At 45.3% G+C, this 19,369-nt stretch overlaps 3 pseudogenes across 1 annotated transcript; all 3 read right to left on the reverse strand.

Annotated features, from left to right (window-relative positions):
• Positions 1-605: 605 nt before the first annotated feature.
• On the reverse strand, positions 606-5,145 carry LOC143269759 (STING ER exit protein pseudogene; annotated as a pseudogene). Its single transcript, XR_013046428.1, has one exon. The product of XR_013046428.1 is annotated as an STING ER exit protein pseudogene (transcript).
• A 56-nt stretch (positions 5,146-5,201) lies between these two features.
• Positions 5,202-7,294, reverse strand: LOC143269758 (splicing factor U2AF 65 kDa subunit pseudogene; annotated as a pseudogene).
• An 8,838-nt stretch (positions 7,295-16,132) lies between these two features.
• On the reverse strand, positions 16,133-18,096 carry LOC143269757 (protein Red pseudogene; annotated as a pseudogene).
• Positions 18,097-19,369: the final 1,273 nt, after the last annotated feature.

Here is a 19,369-nt window from a genome sequence, read left to right on the forward strand (position 1 = left end):
CCATAAAGGAAGATGTTGGAACTGTAATAGAGATGATATGGATCCGTCTAGAACCTAGGATGCTAAACATAGCCTCTAAAAGGGTGTTGCTAATCTGTGTGGGAACTCTTAACATCAGAAATCCTGGACCTGGGTTGGTCCTCACCCCAACTGCCCATTTCCCCTTCATTTCCTCAACTTGGGACTTGAGCATCTCTGCATAAGTGCTAACCCTAGTCCTCCCTAGTTCAAATGGACAAAAAGAATGATCAGAGGCTAAACCCCTTGGTTGGGTAGGAACACAGGCAGAAAAATGACCAGGGTTTGAAGCCAGACTAAACGTAACAGGTCACCATTCATAAGATGGCACTTGCCTGCTTATTCTAGGTTCCCTGCTAAGCTAGGGTTGCTCTGTTGCCTTCCCTGTCCTCATGAAGAGAGGATTCTGTGACTTCACTAGACACCAGGATTCTTTATTCTACTGTCTATAAGTACCACATGGAGTCTATGGCAAGGTTAAGAGCTCTGTCCCTCTAATCACTAGTGGTGTCTTTTTTTTTTTTCAATATGGCTCTTTTTATTAAAACACTGTTGCTATAAAAATACTAGAAACTAATAAGAGAAAGTACGTCATATTGTTTTAATAATTTTCAATAAAAAGAATAAAATATAATGAAAGGTACAAGCTCACTTGATACTAATGACATATTGCAAAACATACATCTTCCTCTATAAGAAAGCAAAATGTGTAATTTGAGCCAGATGTTGAAATGCTTAGGATTTATCTAAGAGCAAATATTTCAGAAAATATGTAGAAGTATAACCACAGAATTGCTTTAGGGGGTTCTCTAGCTGAATATTTTTACATTGCACTTCACTTGGTTTTGCAAAATGAATTACGTTCTGATCTAACTATACATATACATATAAATAAGGATTCCACAGAAGCAGTTCAGCATAGTAAAGAGTTTGAGTTTGAAAGTCAGATTTTTGGCTCTACCAATTACTGGCTGGTGGCTCTTGGGGAACTTGAAGTCTGAGCTTCAGGAGCTCATTTGAAAAACGTGATGACAAGAGTTAAGTTATCTCATAGGAGGTATTGTTAGAAAGAGCTAATACCTCTAAAGTGCTTTCCACAGCATCTGACACACACCAAGTACTCAGTGGAGAGTACGGAGTATTAATGTTGCTATTACTACTATTATGTTGCATTACTAACAAAATAACCACCCCTCAAATCCATACACACACCTCAAAAGGTCTACAAGGAAGGAAGTACAGGAGACTAACAATAATCAGAGGCTGTGGCCTGAGACTAGAAGCCTGAATTTCTGAGGTGGTGTAGGTATATCCAAGCTTTGCATATAGGAATTTGGGGATAAAGTGGAGTAAAGGTAGAGGCCACTGGCTGGTAGACACAGTTGGTCATTCATACAATAGTAATTCTGTCTCCCAACTAGGACAGGAACTGAGGTGCAGAGAATTAGTCACAAAGGACCCTCCTCACTGGCTGCGGAGTAACACGGTACCACTCTGCGCACTGCCGCGATCCCCAATCCTCTAGCCGAGCTTTGGCGAGCTCAACTGTACCTCTACGCTCACCTACTTTTCCCTGCAAGTAATGAAATCAGAAAAAAGGCAAAGAAAATTCCTTCCCGGCAGCACCTCACACACAAGCCCTGGGTGCTTAAAAAGTGCAATTGGTCAGGGATAACGGGAGGAGGGCAACACACTCCATGTTTGCTCACACCTCGTATCCCAGGCAAACAGATAAGACTATGGGAAGAACCACGTGGATAGTGACCTCACTGAAGCAGCGACACTTCAAACAGTCCTCTGCAAACAGCAAATGTAAAACAAGACACCCAATAGATAAGCTACTCTCGCGATGCCCCCTCCTGTGTTCTCACACAGTAATTCTCCCAGATGACTGACTAGCTCCTTTGGGTTACTTAGCAAGGCCATATTTCAATTCAGACCTGAGCTATCCTACCCCTGCATCTGCAATCTGGCTCTCCTTTTTTTTTTTTTTTTTCCAGTGCTGGGGATGACCTCACACATGCCTAGCATGCACTCCATTACTGAGCTACACCCCCAGCCACATGGCTTTTCCTTTTTAATTCCGAAGTTTGATATGGCATGGCTCACCTATAACGCTAATATTTTAAGTACAGAAATATTTCTGCAGATTCAGGTTTCTAACTGATTTCTACTGACAGGAGAAAGATTCAAAGCATAGTCAATTCTAAGAACAGTTCGAAGATCAGAGACAGAGTCTCTTAAAGGATCCACCTTTTAAAAATGAAAAGGAATTAATTTTAAATTTAATTCCTGCAACTTTCCTCCTATACCATACTTTTTCAAAAGTCTTTAGACATTGTATTAGCTTTGAAGAAGAAATAAAAAACACCTACCTTAGAAACTAGACACTTAGCTAGCCCTAAATATATCACAGAAGAAGGGTACTTCTATAGATGTAACCAACCGTCCCACCAAATAAGAAACACAGAAACAATGCAAAAGAGAAAGCCGAGAGGTCAGAGCTCAGAGCCAAAATCTCACCCTTCCGCCTGCGGTGTCCCAGCCTCCCGAATGAGAGCCCTATTTCCTGACTGTTCGTCTATTTAAAGAGACAGAACAAGCCACAGCTATCTCACCTCACCAGTTCCTCAGCTGGTCCTGTTTCCTCAGACTGGAAGCTTCTGTGTCCTCATCCCAATAGCTCTCAGCTGAACTGTGTTGCTCCAAAGCCTGAAAGCTTAACCAGCCAAATGCTTCTAGTTTCTGGGTCTCACGCCCTATATATCTTTTTGCTTTATATCACCACTCCCTGGGATTAAGGGCTGGCTTTCTGGGATTAAAGGCGTGTGCCACCACTGACACACTCTTGCTATGGCTCTAATAGCTCTGACCCCCGGGCAACTTTATTAACATACAATCAAAATCACATTTCAGTGTAATTAGATTACCACCACATACTTCAAATGAAGAGGACTGGTACAGAAGCCAGGCACGATGGTGCGTTCCTGTAATTACAGCACTGGAGAGGCTAAGACAGGATCACAAGTTCAAGACCATCCTCCAGTATGTAACAAGGAAGACAGAAAACTTATTTATACAAAGTGGTTTTTTTTTTTGTTTTTTGTTTTTTGTTTTTTGTTTTTTGTTTTTCGAGACAGGGCTTCTCTGTGTAGCTTTGCGCCTTTCCTGGAATTCACTCTGTAGACCAGGCTGGCCTCAAAAACTCACAGAGATCTGCCTCACTCTGCCTCCCGAGTGCTGGGATTAAAGGTGTGTGCCACCATCGCCCGGCCTATACAAAGATTTTGAAAACAATCTGCCACCCAGAAAGCAAGTGAAATGGAGTCAAGGACTTCAATGAAAGAAAAGAACAATGTAGGAAAAATCAATAGGATGGTCAGACAATCTTTTCCTGGGACATAGAAACTAGACCAAGATGAAATAGCTTCTTGATTTCATGATCTAAGTGCTAGCCTCCAGTCTGAACACAAAAAGATCCAGATTATTTGAACTGGTTGTCGATCAGGGTCCCCTTCATTTTTGCTTTCTTGGCTTCCAATTCAGCCAGCTCTTGCAGTCGCCTCTTGCTCATGCCTTTGCGCTCCAGCTGTTTTTCAATCACTTTGGCATTCTGTGCATAGGAGTCAGCAACTTCCCGAGCCTCTATCTCTTCTTCTTCTTCATCAATGGTAGACACAGTAACAGAGCTGAACTTGCCCATGTCTTTAGTCCGTTTGGTCATCATAACCTTCTTAGGAGGCTCCTGCTTCTGGGTATATATATTGGTTTTCCCAAAGCCTTGGCCAAATTTCACTACGGCTCCATCCACGATGAAGGTCACAGGAGCATTCTTTGGCTGGGACTGGTAGAAGAGCGGCAGCCCACACTTTGCACACTTCTTTCTGTACTGACGTTCAATGCCCTCAGGCCTCCGAAGATAGGTAGTCTCCTCATCTTCTGTGTTACAAAACTTATGAGCATGTTTGGCAGCATCAATCACGCGAGACTGGTCCCGGGGTCTCATGGGCAATTTCTCTAACTGACAATCCAGCACCAGGACCATCTGGCCGCACAAACAGTAGTAAACGTGGAGGGGCTTCTCGCCGTCATCATATTCCTCACGGTCCCGGGTGTCGGAGCAAACCACCGACCGGGACACGACTTTCCGCATAGCTAAGGCAGAGCAGTCAGAAGAGTCCACTAGTGGTGTCTTTAAGGAGCAAATAACAAATGTTTTGGGACACCTGAAGGAGAAAAAAGAGGGCTGAATAAGTCAAATTATACAAAACTTTTATTCACCTCCAGGGGCCTGTCCCAGGTAGAGTAGACGAAGCAGTAGCAGCAAGCTCCAATTTGTTCAAGTTTTTAAAAACAAAAACCACTGTGGCATGTAGCACAACTCTTAAAAGGTCTTAATAAAATCAAATCTGGAGCCAGGTATTGGGGTAAATGCTGAAAATCAGTACAAGCCACAGCTACCTCACCTTGCCAATTCCTCAGCTGATCCTGTTTCCTCAGACTGAAAGTCTGAGTCCTCACCCAAATGAATCTCAGCTGAACTGCTAAAAGCCTAAAAGCTTAACCAACCCTAGTTCCTGGTTTTCATGCCTTATATACCTTTCTGCTTCCTGCCATCACTTCCTGGGATTAAAGGTGTGTGTCACCATGCCTGGCTATTTCCAGTGTGACACTGGATTCGCAGAGATGCAGACAGAATGTTAGGATTAAAGGTGTGTGGGGGCCACCATTTTCTGGCCTCTGTCTATCTAGTGGCTGTTCTGTTCTCTGACCCCAGATAAGTTTATTAGGGTGCACAATATTTTGGGGAACACAATATCACCACAGTGGCATATACAGGAAAGCATCTGGACATCTGCAACAAGCAAGTATTGTTTACAGAAGTGGAGAGATAGCAGTTAGTTTGGTCAGGTAGTTTCCATAATCCAGAGGTCAGGGGCACACTTTATAGGAATTTGTGGCTGGCACAAAGACTAGTTTACTCTAGGAATTTATGGGGAATTTATGACTGGTCTATGTGACTAGAGATCAATTTACCCAAGATGGTTTTAGCACTTCAAGCAGTCTTGGGAATACTTCCATGAGATGGCATAACTTTAAGTTCAGTAGCCCACTCTGTAGCAGGATTCTTTTTTTTTTTTTTTTTTATTTATTTTATTTTATTTTTTTTTTCTTTTTTAAAATACAACAAAATGTTTAATGAGCAAATTCGTATTAGCAAATATGAAACTGCCACAGAGAGGAGGAGCGGGACGGAGACCACGGGTTGAGGGTCAGGGTAAGACTAAAGAGAAGAACCAACTACTTAAGAAACCAGGGTGGAGAACAGGGAGGACCAGAAGCCAGAGGACGGGAGCTGTGGTCCTGCAAAGGGAGGGCAGGGCACTGAGGGCCAGACAACAAAATTCAAAAGAGTTTGGCCATAAAATATAAACACGCTATGTTCCTACCATGGGGAGGGGAGGAGAGGGTGTAGGGATAGAGGAGCCGCCTGGGACGGGGCTGTGGGGTCCTACCCGCCCTGCTGTGCACACAGCCCCGCCCCAGCCCCTTCCCTCTGTGTCTGTGGGTGCATGTGTCTGTGTGGGCCTGTGTGCACTTGCCCAGGCCCCTTCCTGCCCTAGCCCCCCGCCCCCCGCCCCCCTTCATTGCTGCCATTCCAGTTGCTGCCGGCTGTCATTCGGCTGTCACTCCTCTGCCCATCATCTTCAGCGAGGGGAGAAAGGAGGGGGGGACAGGTGGGGAAAGCCCCCAGCCAGCCCTGCCCCCACCCTCCCCCAGCCACCTCTACCAGAAGTCCCGGCGGTGGTAAGAGTCAGGGTCACAGTATTTTGTGACCACCACTCTGTTGGCGAACTTGCGGCCGGTTAGGCCCTGCATGGCTTTCTGGCAGTCAAACACAGAGGTGAACTCCACAAAGATCTTTCCACAGCCAGGCACCTCGACGCCGTCCACGGGCCGGGGAATCTCAATGGACTTGACCAGCCCATACTTGCTGCACTCATCTCGTACATCCTCTACAATCTCCTCGTACTCCTCATCGTCCAACAGCTCCTCGGGCAGCACCATGTTCATGAGGCACAGGACCTCAGTCGGGTGACCACCCATTTGCACCTGAGAGCTCATCAGGCCGGGCACTTGAAGGGTCACAGGTGTCTGATTGATAGTACTCAGCGTGGCATTCTTGGCTCCTACACTCGCCCTCTGGACAAGCAGCTTCTTGTCCCCTAGCTGCATCCCATTCAGCCCCGCAATGGCCTGATCTGTCACGTTGATGTCCACGTACTCACAGAAGGCATAGCCCTTGGAGAGCCCTGTGGCACTATCCTTGACCAGGTTGAAGGCCTTCAGAGGCCCGAAGGATGTCAGCAGTTCCTTCACCTGGTCATCATTCAGGTAGTTGGGCAAGCCCCCGATGAACAGTTTGTGGGCCGAGTCTGGGACTACAGTGGACACAACTCCAGGCACATAAACAGAAGGGTTCTCTGACATGCCAGGCAGCGGCTGGTAGTCATGAGGCCTTCGAATCTTCAATGACTGGCCCTGGAAGATGATGCCATCAAAGGCCATGGCCTGGGTCGTCTCATCCACTGAACGGAACTCCAAAAAGGCAAAATTCTTGTCTTGATTTATCTGCACAGCCAAGACTGGGTTGCCGGGGGCCTGCGTCAATCCGCCCAAGCGCATCTGGGCGTTGAAGAAGTCCATCATAGCCTCCTCAGTGATGCCAAAAGGGATGTTGCCCACGTAGAGGCGCCTGGCCTGTCTGGTCATCTGGCTCCCAACCACAGGCACCGGCGTTGGGGTCACAGCCAGACCATCAGGAGTCATGGTGGGGAGAAGGGCAGTGGCTGGAATCTGACCCGCAGCTTGCATGGCCTTGTACTGCATTGGGGTGATGTGCTCAAAGCCAGGTGGTGGTACGTCCCAGTATTTACGCACCTTCTTCTTCTTCTCATGGCGGGGGGAACGAATCAATCCACCGTGCTCCTCTTTAGCGCCTCTGGTCAAAGGTTTGCTTCTCCTTCGCCTGTCCCGAGAGGCACTGCGCTGGTCCCGGTTACGCCGATCTCGGCTCCGGCTCCTGCGCTTACGGTCCCGGCTTCGAGAGCGGCTGTGGCTACGCTTCCGATGCCGGTTCTCCTTGTCCCGTTCTTGTTTATTCTCGTTGAGCTGCCGCTCGAACTCGTCGAAGTCCGACATGCTTAGGCGGCCGCGTAGGGCCCTGTGCAGCTCTCGCCTCGCCTTGCCGCCCGCCCGCTCCGGCTACTTCCGCCGCTTGTAGCAGGATTCTTAAAAGTTCTTATTAATAAAATCAAACTCGAGGCAGTTATTGGGGTCCATGCTGGTAGATCAGAGAGACAGAACAAGCCACAGCTATCTCACCTCGCCGGATCCTCAGCTGGTCTTGTCTCCTCAGACTGGAGGCCTCTGAGTCCTCATCCGGAATGGGTCTCAGCTGAAATACTGCTCAAAAGCCTGAATGCTTAACCAGCCAAATGCCTCTAGTTTCTGGCCCTCACGCCTTATATATCTTTCTACTTTCTACCACCACTCCCTGGGATTAAAGGCTGGCTTTCTGGGATTAAAGGCGTGTCACCATGCTTGGCTATTTCCAATGTGGCCTTGAACTCACAGAGATCCAGAGGGATTTCTATCTCTGGAATGCTAGGATTAAAGGTGTGAGTGCCACCATTTTCTAGCCTTTGTATCTAGTGGCTGTCTGTTCTCTGACCCCAGATAAATTTATTAGAATACACAATACCACCACACCACTCTATTCCCCACTGGTTCTAGGAGAATGAGTTAAATTGTCAAGTCATCGTCTGGGGAATTTTAGGGCCCCTGGTCTCTACAGGATTTTTATTGGCTGGGAGGAATAAAAAGGAGTAGGCAATTGACATCCAGAAATAAGAGTTAGGGTGCATAAAACAGCAAGATAGAAAAACACCTTTACTGGAGTAAAAATTGGTAACCATGAAGTAAGCCAATCAAATCCCAGCCCCCCTTCCCCCCACTCCGTCTTGAGTAACCCTTTCTGAAAGTTCTCATAACTTTTCCCCCTGACTTGCTAATATCCATAGGCATCTGGAAGATTCTAGGGAGACAGAAGATTGAACATGGACATCCTATTTGACAAAGTCAGGGCTATCTGCAAGAGCTTGAGAACAGCAGGGTATAGAGAATAGAGGAAACATGGGGAGAAACAAGTTTTCACTCTATGCTCTGCTCTTAACAGGAATAGTAGTGTTATAAGGAGAATGAATAGCTTTGGGCAGGGCAGCATGTGACCTGGATGGAGTTTTAAGTATAGGAGACAGGAAGGATGTGAAGGAATAGGAGGCCAGCATGGACTTTGAAATGTGTAACAGGTATTTATGATACCTGAAGGAGCCTGGAGTCACCAGCATGTTGAGAGCTTCAGTATACTAATGGGACAAATGGCTACCAGTGATGCCTTTCTACCAGATATAAGGAAAATGACCCCTTTTGGTAGAGGGGATCCAGTCTCATAGCTTATAATGCTGGCTTATTTGTTTTAATCTTGCCACCAGAAAGCCTTATATAGTCCAGGCTGAGTTCACTTTATTGCCTTAGGAATTTAGTGTTTCCTTTGAATCTTAACATTCCAGCCTTTTATTGATAAGCGTGATGAAATCTCTTTATTTGCTTCCCAGCTTAAGTTAGGTTGTTTTGTGGGCCCGGGAAGGCTGGGAATGTCCAAGGACCTGGAGGGGAAGGGGATTCAGGGCATTTTTATGTCTTACTGGAAATTGTGGGCCAGGATCCACCTCTGGGAGCTGGGTGGATTTAAAGGGTTCACCAAACAAGTGATGGATGGTCCACCAGTCAGTGTCTGTTGCCTATTTGAAATAGTTATTTAAGATTTGTTACATTCATTTATGCTGTGGAATATTTGTTTTAAACACATGCAAAGATGTGTTCCCTTCTTTTACAATTCATTTGTTTAACTCTGTAAAATTGTTTCTTTGCCCAAAATACCTGATTGGTCTAATAAAGAGCTGAATGGCCAATAGCTAGGCAGGAGAGGGCTAGGTGGGGGTTCCAAGCAGAATAAAAAGGAGAAATCTAGGGTGAGAGGAGCAAGGAGAAAGGGGAGAAAAGGACATCGGGGGCCAGCCACTCAGCCACACAGCTAGCCACAGAATAAGAAGGAAAGATAGCATAGAATAAAGAAAGGTAAAAAACAAGCCAGAAGCAAAACGTAAAGAGAAATGGGACTATTTAAGTTAGAAAAAAAACTGACTTAGAAATAAGCTAGGCTAAAGTCAGGCTTTCATAAGTAAAAAAATAAGTCTCCATGTATTTATTTGGGAGCTGGGTGGCAGGTCCCCAAAGAGTAAGAACCAATTACAATTACCCACTTGAGCTGGCTGTCATGAATCTGGGGGAGTGATTCCAGCAACTTTATACACTGGGTATGGTAAAGGATCTATAGGATATGGTCCCTTTTAGCAAGGCTCAAGTGTCTTTGGATGATATTCTTAACCCAGATAGTGTGGCTGGCCTGACAATGTGGGGTTAGGTTGGGAGTCCCTTGGCTGGGTCTCTAATAGTTTTGCAGACATGCTATAAAACATATTGCAGAGTCTGGAGGGATTAGAGAAGGGAATGGTTAAAAATTCCAGATAAATGTACATCTTATACATCTTATAGGTTGGAGAGAGGGGGAAGTCTGCCAAAAACTTAAAACAGAAAATCCCCCTCTACAAATCTACCTCTACAAGGAAATATATAGGGCCCATAAGAAGGTAAAGGGAAAAAGGCTCACTCAACCTTCACCAGTGTCTCTATTGATTTGGTTAGAATCTCCTTCAGGGTTCAGATCATCCTTTCTGTTCTAAGTTCTGAGGACTGTAAGCACAGTGTAATTTCCAGGTTATTCCTAAGAACTTAGCCAGTAATTTAGAGATTTGAGCTATGAAAACCAAGCCACTTTCACACCCAATTATTGGGCTGAATTCGGGGATTAACTTCTGTAATGGCTTGTTTATTATCTGTGTTTGATTAGTAGTAAAAAGCCTCTACCCAACCCAAGACAGTATCTACAAATACAAGGAGATACTTATACCCATTTTGGCCTAGTTTTACTTTCATTAAGTTCACTTAGTGTTATCCAGGTATCTTGCCTGGAGTTCTAACTCCCTTGGGTATCTTGGATGGTGACCCAGTGATTTTTAGGTGGTGTACAAGTTTTGTGCACAGTGTCCGGTATCATTTTCTAGATGTGGCACATAAAACTTAATAGTTCTACTAGTTTTATTCTCTCCAAGTGGGTTCCTTGATGGAGTTGGTGACTCAGGTCACTTAATGGAAGGGAAAGATGTCCATCTGGAAGGTTTTTTCCATCCTGTCTTGACTTGATAGAAGACAAGTGGCCTAGAGCTAGATAGATAGCTGTTGTTCCTCTGTACATGGGAAGAAGCAGTAAAACTGACTTGGGTATGGTCACAAGAATTTTGCAGAGCCCCCACCCCCACCCCCGTTGGTTCTAGGGCAGCCTCCTTTGCCTCTTGATTGGCAAACTTGATTGCTTTGCTATAGTCTCATAAAAGTGACCTTGCTGATGTCCTTTACAGTATATTTTGACCACCTTCTTTGATAGCCAGATATCCCCCAAATCCTAGGACTACTAGAGGCTGTCTTCTTCTGAAAAGGTTTCCTCTGAAATCAGTACACACTGATTTCAGGCTAGAGAATGTCTGGTCCTGCTCCATCCCCTGGTTGCTTCTGGAGGCTTCATCACTTCCTTCTGGTGGACTATCATCCACTTCTCTCAGCACTAGCACAATTGCTCTGCCTAACCATTGTGCCTGCCTGTCTTCTGGAAAGTATTAAAGACTCAGTGAGCTACTTCCAAAAACTTTGATATCTTTTCTTCAAATCCTTCTAGCCTCTGAAGTTTTTTCTCTTTAATATGGAGGGCCAACTGGGTGACAAAGGCTATGTTGACTGGCCTTCTATTCTCTGGGATTTTGGGATCAATGGGCCTCTTCAGAAACATAGAAGTTTCAGCTGGGCCTTGCAAAACTTCACTAACTATAGACAGATCTGTGGGCTTTCTGCAGCATTGTGGAAGACTTTTCACCAGAGTCCAGCAATAGGTATTGAGAGCCCCCCTTACCTTGTTCAGTGTTGGGGTCCCATTGAGGTCTGGTAAAAGGAAAGACTTTCCAGAATGGGGTTCCTCAGGCAATGGACTTCCATGCTTTTCTCTCTGGATCCTCTTATGTGGTAGAGTTTGGAGGTGCTATGGGCAGTCATCCCAGGCAGACTGGTGGTTGTAAAACATTGTCTCAAAAGAGAAATTAAACCTTGAGGTTTGTCGAAGGACTTATTTTCTCCGGTTATCATGATTACTGGTAGAAAAGGGAAGAGACCAAATGGAGCCATAGGAAGGGGAAGTCATTATCTGTTAGCTTCCCTTGGTGTGTGTGTTGGGAGGGGTGGTTACCAAGGACCCTGAGAGCCAACTGGGCTGGAGGTTGGGCTATAGCTGCATCCTGTGAGGACTAGTCAGAGGAGGAAAGCCTTGGATACAGCTGGAAGATAGAAACTGGATATTTATTACACTCAGAGGACAATAGTAAGAGGCTACATACACACAGCTTTCCCTGGCTGTTAAAGTATGTGCTATGACTACTGAAATAGGATCCACTTGAATTTGGGGAATGAAGTGTTTCAAGTTAAATGTCAGGAAAGAAAAGTGATAACATACTGAGCCCCAGCTTCAGAAACTCAGGTGAAGAAACAGTTAGTTCCCTTACTGTGAGGGGTGACTCTTAAATTATAGCTTGGTCATGTCCTGCCATGTCTATTGATGGCCTTTCTGAGGTGTTTTGGCTTTCTATTTTTTAAAATTGGTTTTGTTTAAATGTTTTGGCTTGGTATTTTCCTTAAGGTGCTTCTGTTGAAAGATTAAAGTTTGGGTGGGGAAAGGAGGTAGGGAGGATTTGAGAGGAGTTGGAGGGGGGAAAATGATCAAAATACATTGTATAATGATGATTAAAGCTAAAAAATACAAAATTAAAACTACGTTTTTAAACATTTAATTTGGGCATTGCATTTCCTTTTGTGAAGGAATAGCCTTGTAGTTAATTGTGCATAAAACTGAACACTCCTTTTCAAACTAATTTTCTTTTTTATTCGGAACTAAACAGTTTTTATAAGTTATTACTAATTCTGTAACTAAAATGCTTCAAAAAAACTTTTTCAAAAACAATTTTGATCATATTATATCAATTATATTTCCATGTCCTTACCCGCCCAACTTCATGCTGTCTTTGAAAACAAAATAAAAAATATCAAAACAAAATACCACAGTAAAACCAAGTAAAGCACACATGAAGTCTAGCCATGGAGCCTGCCCTGCAGTGTTTGATAACACTCAATGACATCCACTGGAGAAAACTGGTTTGCCATTTCACAGTGTTAATTGTGTATTAGAATTAGTTGTAAATGGCATCTTGGTTAAGGTATGGAACTTTATACCCACTTCAACTTCTCAGTGTTGGGATTTGCTCTAGCATGAACCTGTGCATGTCCTGTGCTTGCTGTCAGTCTGAGTTCATAAGTGCATCAGCCCTGTTGTGTTGGAAGACACTGTTTCCTTGGTCATCTTTTTCTCACTACTCTTCCATATAGATCCATGAATCTTGATGGGGGTAGGAGGTTGATAAAGATGTACTATTAAGGTCTAAGTGCTCCAAAGCTCAATTTAACCTTTTGTCATTTGTCATTGGGTGGGCATTTAGATCCCCACATACTGTTTTTTGTAGTGGAATTCATCAACCCAGCTTTTTGATAGCCAGACTAATCTCCTATGGCCCTGGAAAGAGGGAGGGACTCGGGCACTATTAATGTTGATGCCGGGATTGCATCACATGGCTTTGGGGGGGGGGTTCCACCAATAAACTGTCCCTGGTGGAGCCAATGACTGGGATTTCTGAGTTTGCACATCTGTCTTCCACTGAGGACAAGATGGGGATAGAGCTGGTGACAGAGTATGGAAACAGTTTAGTGTGTTATGCCCAGATTGTGACCCCCCCAAAGAGACCACCGTAGACCTTGGATGTCTAGAATGCAACAGCAAGGTTTATTCTGCAGATACAATCTAGACAGGGACTCATTCCTACACCCAATACAGTGAGGCAGGGAGGAGTGCCTCTTTCTTGGGGAAGTTAGTTTTTATAGGCAAAACCCATAAAATTTCTTAGAGGGGAGGGGGTTAGTACGGGTCCATCCTTGATTGGTCAAGTTTTTCCCGGGCCTGGACTTGATCTTATTTTATCTTATCTGTTTGCCCTGTCAGGAGTTTTACAACTCATCTCCGGGGTCTGGTCTTGTTATCTCTGGAGAGGGGCATCTCGTGGTTAATTGGTTACCATCAGACATCCTGACTCTGTTCTTTTGTTCCTGGGGCTGGCGCCATCATTTCTGGGGACTTGAAACTGGCCTGGCCTAGATCAGTCCCCAAAGCTGCCACTGAAGACTTTAGGTACAGAATGCAAAAGTAAGGTGTTTTCTAAGTTGACAAGCCTCCAGGGAGGTTCTTCCAAATCTCTCACTCACAGCAGGGAGGTGGGAAGGAGCGCTCCCCTTTCTTTGTGAGGCTAGTTCTTAAAGGCACAGACCATATAACTTACTTTAACCCACCTCCCTTTTTAGTCTTTTGGTCGAATATCCTGACTGTTTTCCAAAGTCCCTGTAGCAGATACAGCCACCTGGGGAAAAGGGGTCTAAGTTCTTATCTACACTTAGGAATCCTGGTTTAAGCTTCTCTTTGTCTGTAGGGAATAGAGTGGGGGGGGGGGCTTACTGAGGTATCACATAGTGTACAGACATTTTACTGCTTAATCCCACTATGGAGACTTGTTGATTATGTGGGGGGTCAGCCTGGTCTGTGAAAGGAACGTGCCAGTGCTCTTAGAACCTCAAAGAGTGAGATGGCCACTGGGAGCCACTCCCAATGGGAGAAACTCCAGCAGTCTCTCTAGGGTAAAGGAAGGCCTCCCTAGGTACCACCTTCCTTCTATAAACACCTGGCTACCACTGTGTGTGACAGACTCTGCAGCATGGGCTCTGCTGAGAATGAAATGTGAAGTTCAGCTTGGGATGGGATAACACTGGCTCCTCTGAAGCAACTATGCACCCTGAAGAATCCTGATATGGGAAAGAGCCCTCCTTTCGACTCTCTCTCTCCACCCAAGCTCCCTCCTACTCACTGCCACTGCCCGTGTTTTGCCTTCTTCCTGGGTTTGGCCAATAGCAGACTCTACCGGAGACTGAATAGAAAGCAGTGGGGTTGGTATGTGTCCCTTGCCTCAGACATCAGGGCTGTGATCTCCAGCCACCCAGTGACCCTCGGTGAAGCTGTTCTAGTTTGCCTCTCTGCTGTGACCAAAATCAACTTGGGGAGGAAAGGTTTTTATTGAACGTAGTCATTGAGGGAATCCAGTGTCTTAGCTACAGTTACTATGCTATGATGAAACACCATAGCCAAAAAAACTTGGGAAAGGGTTTCTTCAGCTTACACTTCCACATCACAGTGTAACATCAAAAAAGTCAGGACAGGAACTCAACCAGGGCAGGAATCTGAAGGAAAGAGCTGATGCAGAGGCCATGAAGGAGTGCTGCTTATTGCTTTCTTAGAACCCAGGACCCATAAGCCCAAGAATGGCATCACTCACAATGATTTGGGCCCTTTCCCCATCATTCACAAAGAAAATGTCCTATAGGCTTGCTCACAGCCCCATCTTAATAGAGGCATTTTCTAAATGGAGGCTCTTTACTGACTCCAGCTGGTGTCAAGTTGATCATAAAACTGGCTAGTTCATCCAGAATGGCCTCAAGGCAGGAACTAAAGCAGATACCATCAAGGAATGCTAACTGTAGTGGCTTGCTCCAAGGCTTACATTGAGCTTACTTCTCCGTACCACCTGCCTAGAGATGATACGGCATACAGCAGGATGTGCCCTTTTATGCCAACCAGCAACTGAAAATGCCCTGCTAGATGATCAAAAGCCAATCTGATAGACAATTCCTCTTCCCACGGAATCGAGAAAGAGCTATCTGTCAATCCTGTCCGTGTCCGGGCCGGGTGTGTCAAATTAATGACCAAGGTTATCCATAACAAAGTAAACTGAGGCATCATTTGTCAAAATCTCCAAGAATGCATCTCTTCAATAGTTCAGCACTGGTGGTAATCCATCGCTCCCACAGGGATAGAGCTCTGTACAATCTATTTCCTTGGCATGACTCACCTGGAAATCTGTTCATGGGTCAATTAAGTAAAATTTTAAAGAGGGCAAGAGCTGTCTAGTAGTCAATGTCTCCTAAAGAGTTTCAAAGACTGAACACCCCCCCCCCTTTGCTGCTCTGAACACAGTTCGTGGCTATATTCCCTGTGGGTTCTGACTGCTCACATCCCTCCACCCAAGATACCTAGTATGTAAACCCTTGTTTGAACTCAAAGCCATGAGTTTCCTTGGTGACACTGGATGATACATCAGAAATCCATGAAGCCCAGTGCTGTTCTACCTTTGTTACAGTGGCTGAGCTTTTAAACCACTAGCAGCCAGGCCACCAAGGCCATAGCCTGGGGGTATCCTGTTCCCCTGTCAACTCCATAGATGCTTGATCTATATTCTGTCACAGTACATGCCTCTAAACCCACTGATCTCTAAGTTCTATACAATCTGTCCTGTTCCAAAATGACCAGAGTCTATGTAGGGCTTCCTAAGCCCCAGCCTATGTGGAAAGGGACACCATCTCATTGCTATGGAAACGAAAGGTTGGTGGGAGACAGACTTCTCCCTGAAGGCCTTCATTTCATCAGACTGTAGTAAAAGATTTTTCACAAACCTCTGCTTTCTGTATCCAAGATGTAGAAACTATTTTAAGATGAAGAGTTGAGCCTCAATCACTGAAGTGTGATCCCTATAACTGGTAGAATCCTGGTCGTTAATACCATCAGGAGCCACAGGTGACTTTGTTCCTAGGTGAGGAGGGATGTGTGTGTATTGACGATGCAAGATGTGAAAGGACACTATTCAGCCTCCTGGTTTTTTTTTTTTTTTTTTTTTTGAAGACAGCGAGTTTAACTAATTTTAATGGAACATGTTGGGCATGGTGCTGCATGCCATTAATCTTAGCACTTGGGAGGCAGATCTATAAACAAATAGTTATACAATAAAGATTTATACACATTCACAAAGAAAAACCATTTGCCACCTTTTTAGGAATTGTAGAAACAAACAACCAACAGAACAGCCGTGTGGTGACGGTTGGAACTAGATTAGTACTTTGGTCTTTTCACTTCAACCCCATCAGCTTCCATCTTCTTCCTCTTCTCAATGATCGCACTTATTTTCTTCCACTGGCGATCAAGCTCTGCCTTGTCATTGGTTTCTTTGAAGCGTCTGGTTTTCCGTCCTTCAGACATCTTGATACCATACTGGAATGCAGCCTTGGGCAAAGCCTCCTTGTTGTTCATATACTCGCTATATTCCTCCTGAGTATCAAAGTCCCAGCGGCCTAAGGGACCCTTCTTGTTACCCTGGTCCATTTTGCTATAATCTACCTCTTCATCACTATCGACAGCCATGTCATCCATCGTGGCTGGATAGCATTCTGCATAACTATTGGACATGCCAAAGAAATCACCCAGCTGCTTCTTGTCTTCAGGCTTCTTCAACGATTCAGTGCCTTCCCAACCAGCAGACCCAGCAAATTTTTCATTGATGGACTTGATCAACTCTTTGGCAGATCCAGGTCCTTTGTCAACATCCACGGGCTCATCATCCACTTTTGGCTTCTCAAAGTAGCTGTGCCTTTTCTTCTCTTCCTCTCGCTCCCGCTCCCTGTCTCGCTCCCGGTCTCGCTCCCGCTCCCGGTCTCGCTCCCGCTCCCGGTCCCTGTCGCGTTCCCGATCACGTTCCCGCTCCCGGTATCTCTCCCGCTCCTTGTCCCGAGGTGTCTTGGTTGTGGAGGGAACATAATCCCCAATGTCTTCAAAAATGTTCATGTCTGCCTCGGGAGGTTTCTTTTCTTCCAGTTTTCCTTTATCCTTCTTCTTGAGCTTCTTGTTCCGGGTGCCCTGCCTCAGGTATGACAAAATCTGGGTGAGCTTGCTGATAACAATGTCATTTGTAGTCAGTGTAGTCTGGGCCTCCATGGTGGGGCAATCAGCCTTGCTGCGGATAAGAGTGGTGGGGATATCCGTGTCTGCATACTCATCATCCAGGTCTACCACATAGGCCATCCGGCCTGGTAAGAACAGCTCATTTCGCTCATATGATTTACTCTTGAAAAGCATTCGATACACATTTCGGCCAAGTTGTGTTTTAAATTCAATTTTGTTTTCGGGATCCTCATCTTTCTTGGTTTCCTTTTGGGGCTTTTCCATGAGTTCCTCTTCCTCCTTCTCTTTGCTGGCAATCTCAGCGCGTACCTTTTGAAGCAAAGCAAAATCCAAGCCTTTCACCAAATGGGTGTGTTCCATATCACCACCCAAGAATTTGGACTCCTGAATCAACTGTCTTCTCTTCTCTGCAGCTGATTTGTCCGCCTCAGCAGTGGGGCCCACAGCCCGATAGTTGGCTGTGGTACTAATCAGCTCAGTTTCTTCATAATCTTTGTTCACACCATCTCTCCGTTCCTTGGCACGGTCCCGGTATTTCTCTGCAAGTTCTCTCTCTCTCTCAATTTCTTGTTGGCGTAGCTTGGCATAATAACTTTTCTTTTTCCTCCTTCGTGCAGCTGGGTCCTCATCCTCATTGTACTCTCTTGGCATCTCATGGTGACGTGATTTTGAAGGTGGTGCAGAAGTAGGTGCAGCCCTTGGGGTCATGAGAAGTTTCCTGAAGTCTTCATTGGTAAGTTTTGATTGGTGGAAGGAATGAGGATCGTCCACATCGTGGCCATCTGGGGCCAAAGGGTTGGAGAAGGGCTCACTGTCTCGTTCTGGCATTTTGGCCGCGGTCTCCCAAAGCCGGCAGTCGTGAAGCCTCCTCCACAAAACAACAGCGCCCACCTTCCTCCCACAGTGCACCGCGAAAACTCAGCCTCCTGGTTTTAATGCTCCTATGACAGTGAACAGGGAGGAAGGCATAATGTTCCTGAACCTGCAGGTGACTTTCCAAATAGCACTGTCTTCCCTGTTTCTGAGCAGATGCCTAGAAAGTGAGGTATGATAAAGAGAAAAAAGGCGACACTCTTAGTTGGAGACAGCCTGACAATAGTGATGGCCTCAAGATGTGGCAGAATGGGGCTATCACCCTCTACTGTAACAGTGGGGCTTTGCCTCCTCTCTGAGCCTTTGCTTGATGGGACACAAACTTACTTCTGCTTGGGCATTTACCAAAAGGAGCTGACAGCTCTAAGCAGGTGCTTTTCAGAGCCCAGAAGCATCTATCCAAGACCTGGCATCATTCCCAAGACAGTAGGCCTCCAAAGAGTATAACCTGTCTTGAGACTCCAGAAGAAGACAGCATCCTGACTGGTCATTGCAAGATGACAAACACCACTGTCGCCTTCTAGATGTACACTCCAGCAAGAGCTCTTTTGATCCCTGACTCTGCCATTGCCCACACTGGGGCAAAACTCAACCCTTCCTCTCTCCAAATATTTTTTAATTACCATTCTAACTATGGTTTAAGATTAAACCACTTCTCATAGTGGTTCCTCCTCCAATACCTGACCAAAGACTTACTGTAAGGTAAAAAATGTCAAATCAACAGGAACTTAAATTCAGGCCACAGCCCCAAACCAAGGTTGATGCTCCCTGGGGAGAGAGAGGTCTTTGCTATTAGGTTTATGCTTATAACAGCATTTAGTCAACCCAAGACACTTAAGGATTCTATGGCTGTAAATGCCACTCTTAGGAACTCTTTACCAGCCAGTGACAGTTTTGACATAAGTCTTCTGTGTCAGGTAACCTTTTAATACTTATTCAAAAAAGCTGGTGCCATAGCTGTCCTTAGCATAGCTGAGGAAAGCAAGCCCTTTGGGCATCCTGTTCTTCACAAGAATAGGGTGGTCCCCTCAAGCATGAGGTTCTAGTATGTAGCAGGGGAGAAGAGAGGTGTTTTGTGACAGGTGATACTAGAAAATTGGCCATAGAGTGCACTGAGTTTTTGCCCTGGAAAGTGCCTGATGCCCTGACTGAGAGGTAGCTGGACTTTTCTTTGGACTACCAACAAGCTCCCAAATAAAGACAGAGACATATTAATTATGGAAGCTTGGCTTTTAGCTTATGCTTGCCCCACTAGCTCTTATATCTTAACCTCTGTTTCTATTCATATATATTTTGCCTTGGCTTTTTACCTTT

This window comes from Peromyscus maniculatus, chromosome 20 (genome assembly GCF_049852395.1).
Source record: "Peromyscus maniculatus bairdii isolate BWxNUB_F1_BW_parent chromosome 20, HU_Pman_BW_mat_3.1, whole genome shotgun sequence".
NCBI classification, from domain to species: domain Eukaryota; kingdom Metazoa; phylum Chordata; class Mammalia; order Rodentia; family Cricetidae; genus Peromyscus; species Peromyscus maniculatus.